The 15,639-nt window shown below is 38.2% G+C and overlaps 1 protein-coding gene across 1 annotated transcript in view; it reads right to left on the bottom strand.

The window, feature by feature from the left end:
- The window catches only part of CDK14 (cyclin dependent kinase 14), a 583,363-nt gene extending 580,695 nt beyond the window's left edge, over nucleotides 1-2,668 (bottom strand). Inside the window, exon 1 of the mRNA XM_029928660.1 lies at nucleotides 2,636-2,668. The gene's annotated coding sequence lies outside the window, so the exon portion shown is untranslated. The remainder of the gene's footprint in view (nucleotides 1-2,635) is intronic.
- Between the last annotated feature and the right edge of the window lie 12,971 nt (nucleotides 2,669-15,639).

Here is a 15,639-nt window from a genome sequence, read left to right as displayed (position 1 = left end):
TTCCACCTGGAGGTTCATCTATACCCTTCATCATATCCTCTTCTAAAGTGGTAAACATAAGCAAGTGTTTTCCTGAGTTCTGTGAGCTGTTCTCGCAATAACTGAATCCAAGGGGGAGGAGGACATGGGAACCTGTGGAATCTGAAGCCATCTCCAGATAGTGTCAGAGCTGAGTGACCTTGCAGGACACTTGGATTGCTTGGCGGGGGGAAAACCCCACACATGTGGCATCAGAAGTGCTGTGAGTGAGGTAGTAAGTAGTGTGAGAGTAAAAGAGATACACCGGAGGGGTACAGCTTTTCCTTACATCTTACACAATTAGTGCTCAATAAAAGTGAGAAATGATTATTAAGAAGAATGGTTCCGAATATAGCACTTACACACATGTGGGCAATATTTAAAGTTGTACAATTTCTGCAACAGATGAAGAATCTGATCCATTTGTTTTTATTAGGTATAATTTTACAAAAATTATCATTTTGAATGGATTGGTGTTTTCACATTTAATCTCTAGCCAACGTTAAGGACTGTAAAATTTTCATTAACAAAACAGTTCCTTATTTTTTGAAAACAAACAATTAAAACATAATCATTTCTGAACTTTTTTCATCGAAAAGTAGAGATACATGTTACCTCTTCAATCTTTGCTGGTAATTTTTTCTGGCCCACCATCCCCAGACACTGAGGAAATATTTTGTTTTCTTCTTTTAACTTTAGTCCATTTATGTACTGACATATGGAGATTAGATGGAATAGCAGGTCCCACTGAGCAAAGAGCTAGTTGAGGCTCTTTCCTCATGAAAGGTAATTTTGGTTGAAATCAAGTTTGAGTAAAACAGACATTTAAGAAAATGTTAAGAAGGTATACTTATCAGTCTTGTTTGATTCTAGAGGTGGCACTGAAATAAAATTGTAAGAGTGAGACTTTCTGGATTCCCATACACTTCTGAGCAAGCACATCACATAACCTTCCTGACTTCCATGTCCTTATCCACTAAAAGATAATGGGGAAAGTGTTGCCTCACTCTACCACCAAGGTTCTTGTGAGGATTTAAAAGAAAGAAAAAAGCTGCATGCAAAAGAATCTAACTGGACCACTTTCTTACACCATACACAAGAATAAATTCAAGATGGATTAAAGGCCTAAATCTAAGACCCAAAACCAGAAAACTCCTAAAAAATATGTAGGCAGTAATCTCTTGGACATCAGCATTAGCAACGTTTTTTCTGAATATGCCTCCTCAGGCAAAAGAAACAAAAGCAAAAATAAACTGTGAGGACAACATCAAACTAAAAAGCTTTTTCCCAGCTAAGGAAACCATCAAGAAAACAAAAAGGCAACTTAGATAAGAAGTTACTATCCAAGATACATAAAAAACTCATACAAATAAGCACTAAAAAAGAATACGATCATAACCTAATTAAAAACACTCAAAAGACACCAACAGACATTTCTCCAAAGAAGACATGCTGATGGCCAACAGACACATAAAACGATGCTCACCATCACCAATCATTTGGTAAATGCAAATCAAAACCACAATGAGATATCACATCATACTAGTCAGAATAGCTGGTATCAAAAAGACAGAAAATGACAAGTGTTGGGGAGGATGTGGTGAAGAGGGAATCCCCATAAACTATTGGTGGGAATGTAAATTAGAGCAGTACTATGGAAACCATATGGAAGTTCCTCAAAAAAAAAAAATAGAAATACCATATGATCCATTAATTCTACTGCTGGGTATTTACCCAAAGAAAATACAAACACTAATATGAAAAGATATATGCACCCCTATGTTTATTGTAGCATTATTTGCAATAGCTGAGATATGGAAGCAACCTAAGTGACCACTGATAGATAAACGGAATAATAAGATACGCTATACATACATACAATGAAATATTACTCAGCCATAAGCAAGAATGAGATCTTGTCATTTGCAAAAACATGGATAGACCTAGAGGCTATCATGCAAAGCAAAATAAGTTACACAAAGAAATAACTCAGATACACGATTTAACTTATATGTGGAATCTAAGAAACAAAACAAATGAACAAACAAATAGCCTCATAAATACCAAAACCAACTGGTATTGCAAAGTGGGGGGAGTGGGAGAGATGGGAAAAATAGGTAAAGGGTTTTTTTTTTTAATTTAATGCTTTTTTTTTTTGAGAGAGACAGACAGAGAGACAGAGCATGATTGGGGGAGGGGCACAGAGAAGGAGACACAGAATCCTAAGCAGGTTCCAGGCTCTGAGCTGTCAGCACAGAGCCTGACATGGGGCTTGAACTCAGGAGCCATGAGATCATGACCTGATCTGAAGTCGGACGCTTAACAGACTGAGCTACCTAGGTGCCCCAGTAAAGGGTTTTAACAGGTACAAACATCCAGGTATAAAATAAGTCTTGGGGATGAAAAATATAGCATAAGGAATATAGTCAATAATATTGTAATAACATTGATTAGTGACAGATGGTAAGCATCATGTAAATTACAGAATTATTGAATCACTGTTATACACCTGAAATAATATAACATTGCATGTCAACTGCACTATAATTTAAAAACAGAAAACAAAAGCACTCTATACTATAAATGCAAAACTTTACTCAAAAAATTTTCTTCGTACCCAATTTCTTCTTTGCATGTCATTCAACAGCAGGCCGACTTGATTATCTCTCAGGAGCAACAGTCTTGAATTAATCTTATTCACATCTTTAAAGTGCTCTTATCAGTATCTGTAAGAGAAAAATCAATTTGATTAATCAACTGGAATTCTTTTTTTGAAAGGGTGGCAATTTTAAATATAGTTTTATTTAAGGCATTGCATTTTCCACTTAACAAGACAGTGCTTGTAAAGTGCAATGTTATTTCCTTTCCCGGTGCACATATTCCATATTCAAGTATCCGAGAATGCCCAGTTTATTTATTATAGCAGCTTGACTTTAACTTTTTTTTATTGTTCATTCATTTTTGAGAGACAGAGAGAGACAGTGGGGGGAAGCAGAGAGAGAGAGAGAGAGACACTGAATCTGAGGTGGCCTTCGGGCTCTCAGCTGTCAGCACAGAGCTGAATGCAGGGCTCAAACTCACAGAGGGTGAGATCATGACCTGAGCTGAAGTCGGGTGCTGAACCAACTGAGCCCCTCAGACACCCCAACTATAGCAGCTTGACTTTTAAATTGCCATGGAGTTTGCTATAAATTTGGGCCCAAGTATTTTGTGTAGAGCGAGGCCAGACCCATTCTCAGATTAGCTTAATCAACCTCTTCAACGGTGAGCCTAGAGGAGGCACCATCAGATGCAGGAGTTCCACCACCAGGAAAGCCCCCAGGCACTCCTCGCGCCTTGCCTCCTGCACTCGGGGACAGCCTGGTAATGAAGGGTTCCAGACTTTCTGCAGCTCTTTTGCTGATGTTCAGATTCTTCCTTCTCTGCAGTCTGGTTCTTATCAAGCCAGCTGATGATTTCATTACACCTGTCAAGAATGTTCTCTTTGTCCTCATCATTGATTTTGCCCTGAGTTTTTTCATTTTCAACAGTTGCTTTCATGTTGTATGCATAAGATTCAAGCAAGTTTGGTCTCACAGGCATACTTCCTGTCCCTTTGAGGCATTCCTCAGATTGAAGTCACTTTTTTTTTTTTTAAATTTTTTTTTAATGTTTATTTATTATTGAGACAGGGAGTAACACAGCATGAGTAGGGGAGGGGCAGAGAGAGAGGGAGACACAGAATCCGAAGCAGGCTCCAGGTTCTGAGCTAGCCTTCAGCACAGAGCCTGACACGGGGCTCAAACCCACAGACGTGAGATCTGACGTGAGCCCAAGTCAGACGCTTACCCGACTGAGCCACCCAGGCGCCCTGAAGTCACTTTTGATACTGATGCTAATGACATCCTCAATGTCTCTGCTGTGGATAAGAGTTCAGGAAAAGAGAACAAGATTGCCTTCACTGGCTACAAGGGTCATTTGAGCAAAGAAGAGCCTTGGTCCAGGAAGCTGAGAAGTACAAAGCTAAAGATGAGAAGCAGCAGAACAAGGTGTCTTCCATGAATTCACTCGAATCTTCTGGAGTTCTTTATTGTTTATTTAAAATAAATGATGCTTCAAGAACCTGGCTGGCTCAGTTGGTTATGTGTCTGACTTCAGCTCAGGTCATGATCTCACGGTTTATGGGTTTGAGCCCTGCACCAGGCTCTGTGCTGAATGCTTGCTCAGAGCCTGGAGCCTGCTTCGGATCCTGTGTCTCCTTCTCTCTCTGCCCCTCCCTGCTCATGCTCTGTCTCTCAAAAATAAATAAATTAAAAAAAATAAAATAAATGATGGTTGGCCAATAACAGGTACCGAATAAATGTTTGTTGAATGAATTCAGAAGTGGTATAACTTAAAACATTTGATAAGATTCCACCTCCAAGGCTGTTAAAGATCAAAACAATGGCTAAAAGAACCTAGTTACTAGGGAGACACAATTTTTTGTGGAGTGAGAGACTTGCATAAGAATAAGAACCATAGTGTAGTAGTAAATGCTCTTCTGGCAGAATTGATCATTGTGGTGACTGTCCAGAATGAGTGTGAAATACCAGCATTATTTAGCACGCCTATTCAAAAAGAGTGCAAGGTAGGAGCGACTGGGTGGCCCACTTGGTTAAGCATCTAACTTCAGCTCAGGTCATGATTTCATAGCTTGTGAGTTCAAGCCCCACATCAGGCTCTGTGCTGACAGCTCAGAGCCTAGAGCCTGCTTCGGATTCTGTGTCTCCCTCTCTCTCTCTCTGCCCTTCCACCACTCATGCTCTGTCTCTCTAAAATCAATAAATGTGTAGAAAAAAAACCAGTGCAAAGTAAAAGTAGAAATATAAAGATGGTGTTAAATTCTTCATTGTTATGTATTACAGCATAATTTTGGGCCAAAAAATGGACAGAGATTTCATGAACTCTGTGAGAAAGCAGGACATTTGCAATGTGCACAGGCATAGAATAGTGAATCCCTGAGGGCGAGAGGGAGAAATAATCTCAAGTAATATACTCAAGACCTAGAAAAGGGTTAAAGGAGTATTTATAGAACCAAAATACTGGTAAATGCTGGCTATGATTCATGAAGAAGGTTAAGAAAAGACTTGCCCTTTCTTTGGGGGTTTTCTTACACTGTCTTAGCAAAGACTATCTTCTATCATCTGCCTTCAGTATTTGTATCCACATTTTGTAACTCTTTGATAGCATTTTCTTTATTTTTTATACAGCCTTATTGAGACACAATTTTCACATAGTACATAATTCACCCACTTAAAAGTGTGGAATTCAATGGGTTTTCATATATTCACAGGATTGTGCAACCACTAGCACCATTTAATTGCAGAACATTCTCGTCACCCCTAAGAAAAGCTTCTACCTATTAGCATTTGTTCCCCATTCCCTCCTCCCCATAAGGCAACCAGTAGTTGACTTTCTACCTCTATAAAGTTGCCTATTTCGGACATTTCACAATAAATCATACTATATGTGGTCTTTTGTGATTGGCTTCTTTCACCTAGCATAACATTTTCAAGGTTCACCCTGTTGCAGCACGTATCAGTATTTTCATTTCTTTTTATTGCTGAGCACTATTCTATTGTATGGATATACCACACTTTAATTATCCTTCCATAAGCTGATATAAATTGACAGTCAGACATTTGGGTTGTTTTTACTACTATAAATGTTGCTGCTATGAACATTTATGTACAAGGTTTTGTGTGGAGATATGTTTCCATTTCTCTTGGGCATAGAATGACTGGGTCATATGGTAACTCTGTGTCAACTTTTAAAAAAATTTTTCTTTTTTAATGTTCATTTATTTTTGAGAGGGAGGGAGGGAGAGAGAGTGGGAAAGGGGCAAAGAGAGAGGGAGACACAGAATCTGGAGCAGGCTCCAGGCTCCAAACTGTGAGCACAGAGCCCAACGTGGGGCTTGAACTCATGAACCAGGAGATCATGACCTGAGCCCAAGTCAGCGCTTAACTGACTGATCCACCTAGCTGCCCCTCAAGTTTCTTTCTCTTAAAGTTTATTTATTTATTTTGAGAGAGACAGAGAGATTGTGAGCAAGAGAGGGGCAGAGAAAGAGAAGAATCTCATGCAGACTGTGCTGACAGCACAGGGCTCCAAATCACAAAACTGTGAAATCATGACCTCAGCTAAAATCAAAAGTTGGAACTTAACAGACTGAACCACCCAGGCACCTCAACTCTGTGTCAACTTTTAAAAAAACTTTTTAAAAATTAAGATTGTAGTTCACATACTGTAAAATTCACCATTTTAAGTGTAATACTTTACAGGGTTTTCGTATATTCATAAGGCTATGCAACCATCATCAATATCTGATTCTAGAAAAAATTTTACCACCCCAGATGGAAACCTTGCACTCATTACCCTTGAATTAAGGCTAGATCAATAAGCCTAGAGTCCTCTACTCTTTCTTCTGCCTTGGGAAAATAATTTATAACACACTGTCCTTTTTATTCAAATTGAAATACCACCTGTGTACTTGAAAGAAAAGCATACTGACGTCTAAAATAATTAATTTATAGAGGTATAATTCACATTCCATATAATTTGCTCATAAAAATGTACAGTTTAGTGGGTTTTAGTTCACTCACAAACTTGTGCTATCATTACTACTATCTAACTCCAGAATATTTTCATCATACCAAAAAGAAGCCTTGTACTTATTATTAGTTACCTCCATTTTCCCCTCCCCCTAACCTCTGGCAACCACTAATATACTTTCTGTCTCTATGGATTTTCCTATTATGGACTATGTTTAACTTTCAGGGGAACAAAAGAGGATTCTTATACTATGTTCACCGATGACTCCTTTGAAGCATAAATTATTTGGTTATACACACACATACATGTACACACACGCATACCTATTGGTGTTGTCATTACTTACATTTTCATACTTCCATGCCACTGGATGAGCTGAGTACCTGTCAAAATACCAATGTGAGGAAAAATACTGGCAGCATATGGCAGATTATTGGTATCCTCAATAGAGGGTTTTACTGCATTATCTCCCTAGTGATCATAGAATTACAAACTAAGATAATACAATTTTTTTCAATCAAAAATATTTTTTCAAAAGAGAATTTAAACACTATAATACACAACATTGCTAAGGGTATAAGGAAAGAGGCATTCTTTATTTTTTTAAGTTTATTTATTTATTTTGAGAGAGAGAGAGCGCGCGCACGCAAGCAAGCGGCGAAGGGGCAGAGAGAGGGAGACAGAGGATCTGAAGCAGACTCTGCTGAGAGCCGAGAACCCAATGAGGGCCTCCAACTCATTACCTCTTGAACTCACAAACTCACAATCTCCCGAACCCGTGAGATCATAATCTGAGCCAAAGTCAGCCACTTACCTGACTAAGCCACCCAGGTGCCCCAGTAAAGAGGCATTCTTAAACGCCACCAGTTGGAATTTAACATGTTACATTCCTAAAGGCCAATTTGAGCAGATGTATCAAAAATCTGTGAACTAGGGGCGCCTGGGTGGCTCTGGTGGTTAAGCGGCTGACTTCAGCTCAGGTCATGTGTTTGACAGGGCTCACAGCTCGTGTGTTTGAGCCCTGCATAGACCTCTGGGCTGACAGCTCAGAGCCTGGAGCCTGCTTCAGATTCTGTGTCTCCCTCTCTCTCTGCCCCTCTCCCACTTGCACTCTGTCTCTCTCTCAAAAAAAAAAATGAACATTAAAAACAAATTCTTTAAATAAAAAGATCTTTAAATTAGCATAATTTTTGAACCAGAAATTCCACTTGAAGGAATTTGTCCTAAAGAAATTTTCTTAGGAACACTTAAGGATGTATGTATAGGATTGTTCATTATCTTATTGGTATTTAAAATACCAAAAAACAAGAAACAATCCAAATATTGTTTAAAAGAAAAAGGTTAGAGAGATTAACTTACTTACCAAAAAGCCACATGATCAATTACAATGTTGCTGTTAAAAATTATATGACGGGCCTTCAATGAACAGTGGAATTTGAAATTAAAAACATAGTACTATTTATTTCAGCACCCCAAAAATGAAATACTTAGATATAAATCTAACAAAATATGTAAAAGATCTGTATGAGGAAAACAGTAGAACTCTGATAAATGAAATCAAAGAACTAACTAAATGGAGAGATATTCTGTGTTCATGGATAGGAAGGCTCAATATTGTCAAGATGTCAGTTCTTCCCAATTTGATTTATAGCTTCAGCACAATCCCAATCAAAATCCCAATAAGTTATTTAGTGGATATCAAAAAAATGATTTCAAAGCTGATATGCAGAGGAGAAAGATCCAGAATAGCCAATACAATATTAAAGGAGAAGACAAAGTTAGAGGACTAATATTACCCAATGTTAAGACTTACTATAAAGCTGTAGCAATTAACACAGTGTGATATTGGCATAAGAATAGACAAAGAGACCAGTGGAACAGAATAGAAACCCTGGATAATAGACCCAGGTAATGTAGTTAAATTGATTTTTGAAAAAAGGAGCAAAGGCAACACAATAGAGCAAAGAGAGTGTTTTCAACAAATGGTGCTGGAAGCAACTAGACATCCACATGCAAAAATAATGAACCTAGACACAATTTACACCCTTCACAAAAATCAATGCAAAATGAATCCTAAATGTAAAATGCAAAATTATAAAACCCCTAGAAGATAACAGGAGAAAACCTAGCTGATGTTAGTTGTGTTGATGATTTTTTAGATATAACTGCAAAGGCACAATCCATGAACGAAATAACAAAAAATCTGGGTCCCACTAAAACTAAAAACTTCTGCTCTGTGAACAATGATGTCAAGAGAATGAGTAGACAAGCCTGGGTGAAAATATTTACAAAAGACACATCTGATAAAGGACAGCTATCCAAACTATACAAAGAACACATAAAACACAATAGGAAAACAAACCCAATTTTTTAAAATGGGCCAAATGTATATGCTGGGGTGTTCCAGACACAGACCCTCCCCCATGTGCATCAAAATAAAACAAATAAAGCCTTATTTGATAGGGCCAGCAGAGCCAAGAGCAGAGTGGGCCCTGTGTCTAGCCAAAACTCCCTGATATCAATTATTGCAGATGGAGTTGAAAGGTTATTTAATGCCCCAAGGGCACTGCTACCCCTAACCTACCCACCCATTACTATAATAATCATAGTTTTCATTTATTCTCCAAACAATAACTCTATGCCTGAATTCTAAAGATATATCAACTGCTCTCACATTCCACTGAAAAATGGTTTGAATCAATATCAGAAGCATTATTCCTAGAGCCTTGAGTTACTATATCAAAAGAATCTGGTTTCTCAAGAAGCTTCTAGGACCCTGGATACTTAGGGGCATGGAAAGTTAGAACTGAGACTGGAGTCCCATTAACTCTCAAGTGATCACTTCCAGTCCATGAACTATTGACTACTGGTCCCTGAAGACATAAATACAGAAGTTGAAAGTAAGTAATCTAGAAACTTGTATAATAATTTGACATTGCCACATCCTAGTGATATTAATCACCTACACACACCCTTTCCACGACTCATGTGCAGTGCTGTAATTATTTCCCATTTTTTTGATCATGTGTTTACTGATTATATTTTTTGAAATGTCATTCTATACCTATTTTATCTAAAAATTAAACATTTGAGCCTCAAAAAAATGGGCCAAAGAATTTAACATATATCTATCTCACCAAAGAAGGTATTGAGATGCCAAATAAGAATATGAAAAGATGCCCCACGTCACATGTCATCAGGAAAATGTAATTTAAAACAACAATGAAATATCACTACGTATCATTAGAATGACCAAAATTTAGGACACTGACAACACTGAATGCTGGTGAAGATGTGGTGCAAGAGGAACTCATTCATTGCTGGTGGGAATGCAAAATGGTGCACCCACTTTGGAAGACAGTTTGGCAGCTTCTTACAAAACTAAACCTATTCTTACTATGCCATCCAGCAATCGTGCTTTCTGGTATTTACCCAGAGAAATTGAAAACATATGTCCACACAAAAACCTGCACATGGATGTTTATAGTAGCTTTATTCATAATTGCCCAAACTTGGAAGCAATGAAGATGTCCTTTAGTAGGTAAATGGGTAAACTATGGTACATCCAGACAATAGATGTGGAAGAAACTTAAATGTATATTGTTGAGTTAAAGAAGCCAATCTGAAAAGACTACACAATGGATAATTTCAACTATATGACATTCTTGAAAAGGGAAAACAATAGATACAGTAAAAACATCAAGGGCTTCCAGAGTGGGCTGCAGAGAGAGATGAACAGGTGGAGCATAGAGGTTTTTAGGTCGGGGATAATACTTTGTATGACACTCTAATAATGGCTATATGTCATTATACACTTGTCCAAACCCTTAAGATGCACAACTCCACTAGTGAATCCTAAGATAACTATTGATTTTAGGCAGTTATGCACTGTCAATGTACATTCGTCAATTGTAACAAGTGTACCACTCTAGTGGGAGAAGATTGATAATGAGGGAGGCTGTGCACGTGGGGGCGGAGGGGCAAAGGAGTTATAGGAAACCTCTGCACTTTCCTCTCAATTTTGCTGTGAACCTAAAATTACTCTAAAAATTAAGTCAGTTTTAAAAATGTTTATTTATTTATTTTGAGAGAGAGAGGGAGGGAGCGGCAGAGAAAGAGGGAGACAGAGAATACCAAGCAGACTCTGGGCTGTCAGTGGAATCCACAAACCATGAGGTCATGACCTGCACCAATATCAAGAGTAGGACACTTAACTGACTGAGCCACCCAGGCACCGCTAAAAATTAAGTCTTTTTAAAAAACTATATTGAGGGAAAATATTTGGTGACTTAAGAAAATGTTCACAATTATTAACTAAGTGAACAAAAACTGGTTAGAAAGTTAAATATTAAATTAACATTATAAAAATTTGGAGTTATGCATAGCAAAAAGAAAATACAGTAAAAGAGAACTTATTAAGTCAATCTTCAGGTAAGAGAACTTGAGATCAATTTTGTGTAGGTGCTACAAAATTCAGTTATATCTCTGTTACGTAGAAATATCACTTTTATTACTTTAAACTGAGCTCAACTTGCTGTGATATCTCATTTACAATGACAGTGAAAACACTTAATCTTGCCAATTAAGTTGCTTTCTTCCTTAGTTACTTTCAGCATAAAATTGAGTCCCTTTTGGCAAATAGTCAGTCAGAGTTGGCTTACTATTTTATCATTACAAAGTGTGAACTCTGTCCTCATTTCTCAAGATTTCTTGCATTCCCTCCCTTCTCAGGATCTCTGGGGGATGGGGCAGTTTTTAGGACATAGTGGCATTGGGGGCAGGATGCTGGCTCCTGGTTCTTCCTTGCTGGCTCCCACATAGCAAAGGTGAGGGTTGTCTTGTCCCATCTTCACTGCATGTGATCCTTGAGTGCCTGGACAGTGTGACTTTCAGTCTCTTCTCTTGGCAAACACTGTGAAGGACCTGTGATTGTTCCTTCTATTTCCCAACCTCTGGCCCTCCTTCCCTATCCCATCACTCCATCATGCTCTTGACATAGCACACCTCAGCCCTCTTGAGAGGTTGATATGTCTCTGCCACCTAGCCTCTAGGATCCCCTTACAGGGACTTTTGGAAGGCCACTGGCTCAGTCTTTAGCATCCCCAAGCCTTGGGATATAGAAATTTGTGTCTTTAAAAAAATGTTTTTTAATGTTTATTTTTGAGAGGCAGAGAGAGACAGAGCACAAACAGGGGAGGGGCAGAGAAAGAGGGAGACAGAATCAGATGGCTCCAGGCTGGGAGCTATCAACACAGAGCCCAACACAAGGCTCGAACCCATGGACTGTGAGATCATGAGCTGAGCTGAAGTTAGATGCTCAACCCACTAAGTCACCCAGGTGCCCCTGGAAATTTGTATCTTCTGTCTGCCTCTTGTAGGCTTTGAAGAACTTGGAGGAGAAGTATCTTCTCTGGCCTCTCTTTCTGCCTAAAAATGAGACACTGACAGTCTACTCTACCTTGGCTGCCTCATGCTGTCTTCAAGACCTCTGAATGTAATCCTCTTCCCAGATACTTAGATGGAAGAAAGACAAACCTCTGCTGTTGATGAATCCCAAAATTATTTTAGAAGTCTCTCTTCTTCTCACAGTTTTTAAGGCGGATGAGAGGTGGGAAAACAACCAATCTCTCTATTTTCTCTCCTCTCTTCTTCTTTCCTTCCCTTTTCTTCCCTTTCCTTCCATTCTCACCATGGGTGAAAGATGACTGTGGATCATCCAGGTGGATACAAAAGCCTGAAGTTTTGGGAAGCAGCCAGGGCATAACATACAAATTTGTAGGGGTTCTTGGGTGGCTCAGTTGGTTGAGCATCTGACTTCAGCTCAGGTCATGATCTCGTGGTTTGGTTCATGAGTTTGAGCCCCACATTGGGCATGCTGCTGGCAGCCTGTCAGCACAGAGCCTGCTTCAGATCCTCTGTCCCTCTCTCTCTGCCCCACCCCTGTTTGCACTCTCCCCAAAATAAATAAATATTGGAAAAAAACAAACTTTTAAAGTATAAACAAAGAGATAATGGTTATGGTTGAGGGGCTTATAAGTGAGAAGAGATCATTGTCCAGGGCAGAGTCCTAAGATTAATATTTTCTTTGTAAAAATTTTTTAATGTTTATTTTTGAGACAGTGAGAGACAGAGTGCGAGCAGGGGAGAGGCAGAGAGAGAGGGAGACACAGAATTTGAAGCAGGCTCCAGGCTCCAGGCTCTAAGCTGTTGGCACAGAGCCCAATGCAGCACTTGAACTTATGAGCATGGAGATCATTACCTGAGCTAAAGTCAAATGCTTAACTGACTGAGCCATGCAGGCACCCCTGGATTCATATTTTCTTGTTTAGAAGCCACAAGAGTAGCAATGACTTTTCTTCAGAAACTCTGACATATTACAAGATGAATAACATAAGTTATGTGAAAGAGGAAAGGCTTCATTTTTTACTTTGTCGAAAAGTAGTTCCTAACAAGCAAGTAGAGGTTTAGGGAAGGAAACAGCATGAACCTATGTGTACTCTCACCATGGAAATGGCCAACAGGAAGAGCTGAGGAAATTTGTCAGTCTTTTAAAAATGAGGCTGCCCCTATTGTAAAGATTTCTCAAGCAATTTTATGCATTCTAGAAGGAAGATCTTTAAACTGGGAATTCTTCACTGGGAAAGTTTCTTTTTAATTACCAAAGAGAAAGGACCCATTTCTGAAGACTGTCTTTGAGGTTTAGAGGTCTGTGAGGATGGAAGGATGAATAGATGGATGGATGGATGGATGGATGGATGGATGGATGGATAAATAGGTGTATGGATGGGTAGACAGAAGGTACATGTTGACCACATGAAAACATGGAACAGTTTCCAGGAATGTTATTCTCTTAAGAATGTACAGTTAGGGGCGCCTGGTGGCTCAGTCGGTTAAGCCTCCGACTTCGGCTCAGGTCAGATCTCATGTTCGTGGGTTTGAGCCCCACATCAGGCTCTGTGCTGACAGGTAGCTCAGAGCCTGGAGCCTGCTTCCAGTTCTGTGTCTCCTTCTCTCTCTGCCCCTCCCCCTCTCATGCTCTGTCTCTCTCTGTATCAAAAAATAAATAAAACATTAAAAAATGTACAGTTAATTACTTAATTGAAACAACAAGTAATTACGGAATATTAACCTCCTGGCCACTGTGTTTGGCAAGGTCCCTAAAGTACATGTTCTTGTCCATAACCTCATGGAGTATTCAAACAAGAGGCAGAGACAAAAGCAAACAACTACATACATTAATTATTTAAAATTATAAAAAATACTTTAAAGAGAATAATCATTATTTTAATTTTCATTTTTTAAGTGTTTATTTTGAGAGAGAGAGAGAGAGAGAGAGAGCGAGCTAGCAAGCACAAGTAGGGGAGGAGCAAAGAGAGAGGGAGAGAAAATCCCAAGCAGGTTCTGCCCGGTCAGCTCAGAGCCTGATGCGGGGCTCCATCTCACAACTGTGAGATCATGACCTGGTCTGAAATCAAGAGTCACATGCTTAACCAACTGAACTACCTCTTAATTTTCATTTTTTTAATGTTTATTTTATTTTTTTGAGAGAGAGAGAGACAGAGGGTGAACAGGGGAGGAGCAGAGAGAAAGGGAGACACAATGGGAAGCAGGGTCCAGGTTCTGAGCTGTCAGCACAGACTCCAACCTGGGACTCTAACCTATAAACCATGAGATCATGACCTGAGCCAAAGTCAGATGCTTGACTAAGCCACGCAGGCACCCCTTAACTTTCATTTGTAATTCTATGAAATTAGAAAGAAGTAAGTTAGTGGTGTCAATTAGTTCTTTCTTAAGAAAAGCACAGCCTACTAGAGAGAAGAAAACCTAATAATCACATTTAAAAAATTTTAATATTGACCAAGTTGCTTGACATCTTGGCCAATTTTGCTGCTGCTAAAAAATGGAGAGGGGGTTTTAATTCACATTCATATTTGAAAATTAACTAAAAAGTACATGGAATATAAAATATACAAATATGCTGAACTCATAAACATCTGTTATAATTGAAAATTTTAAATATTTTATTAAATTTGTCTCTTTTCACTCTGTTTCCTCTATGTAGTACCTAACTTATTGGAATTACTTTAAAATACTTCTATACAGTTTTAAGTATCCATCACTATTGTACTAAACTGCCCTCTGGTGGTTTTCAATTTAGTCAAGATATTTACCTTAGTATCTGATGTGTAATACATTTAAGTTACTATAGTTTGTTTAATACTATATTAATTTCTACTTTCTATCTGAACTTATTTGGCAGGGCCTTTGAAATATTCATGTAATAAGAATGCAGACTGGCTACTGACCAGAACAGGGAAAAACAATTAGCAAATTCATGAAGCCAAGTTTGTATTTGCAATGTAATGAATTATCACTTATTAGCAATGTTACTGTTATTGTCATTATAGAACAAGACCGACTGTCATTAAGGACATACTATAACCACTAAAACACCTGAAAAGCAAAATATATTTATTTAGTGATGTTCCCTAATAACATATCAAAGACTCTCACATCACATAATAAAACTAACCTCTGCAATGAAAGTAAGAAATAGTCTCATTAATGAACAGGCTAAATGTTTGTCACTACTCCAAATAATTTGAAACATAGAACTATCTTTTAACTTCCTACCAAAGATAAGCATGAAGTGCTTATTGAAAAAGATAGTTCTACTTAAACCAGCATCTTCTCTTGCTACTAAGATGGAAATTATCAATCACTTTTGTTTTATTTTGTTGAACTTTCTCTAGTATTATTGAAATGCAGAAAATTACCTTGATTATGAGAATAATATGTTTTTACCATAAAAGTTTAAAAGTTAAAGTATCACTCAAATTTTCCTATAATTATTCTTTTTAGTTAAGGCAAGATCTATTTAGACACATTTAATTATTTATCATCTTACATGTATACTCAGTGTTCAGAGAAAGGAAATCCACATTACAATATGAGATTAAATATTTTTTAGTTCATATAATTATTTAGGCATTTGAGACCTTCTGTGTGCCTAATGCTGTGTGGCTTGCATTTTAGAAAAGAAGGTCA

The sequence above is a fragment of the Suricata suricatta genome, chromosome 2, assembly GCF_006229205.1.
Source record: "Suricata suricatta isolate VVHF042 chromosome 2, meerkat_22Aug2017_6uvM2_HiC, whole genome shotgun sequence".
Taxonomy (NCBI): domain Eukaryota; kingdom Metazoa; phylum Chordata; class Mammalia; order Carnivora; family Herpestidae; genus Suricata; species Suricata suricatta.
This window is presented reverse-complemented; position numbering and strand designations above follow the sequence as displayed.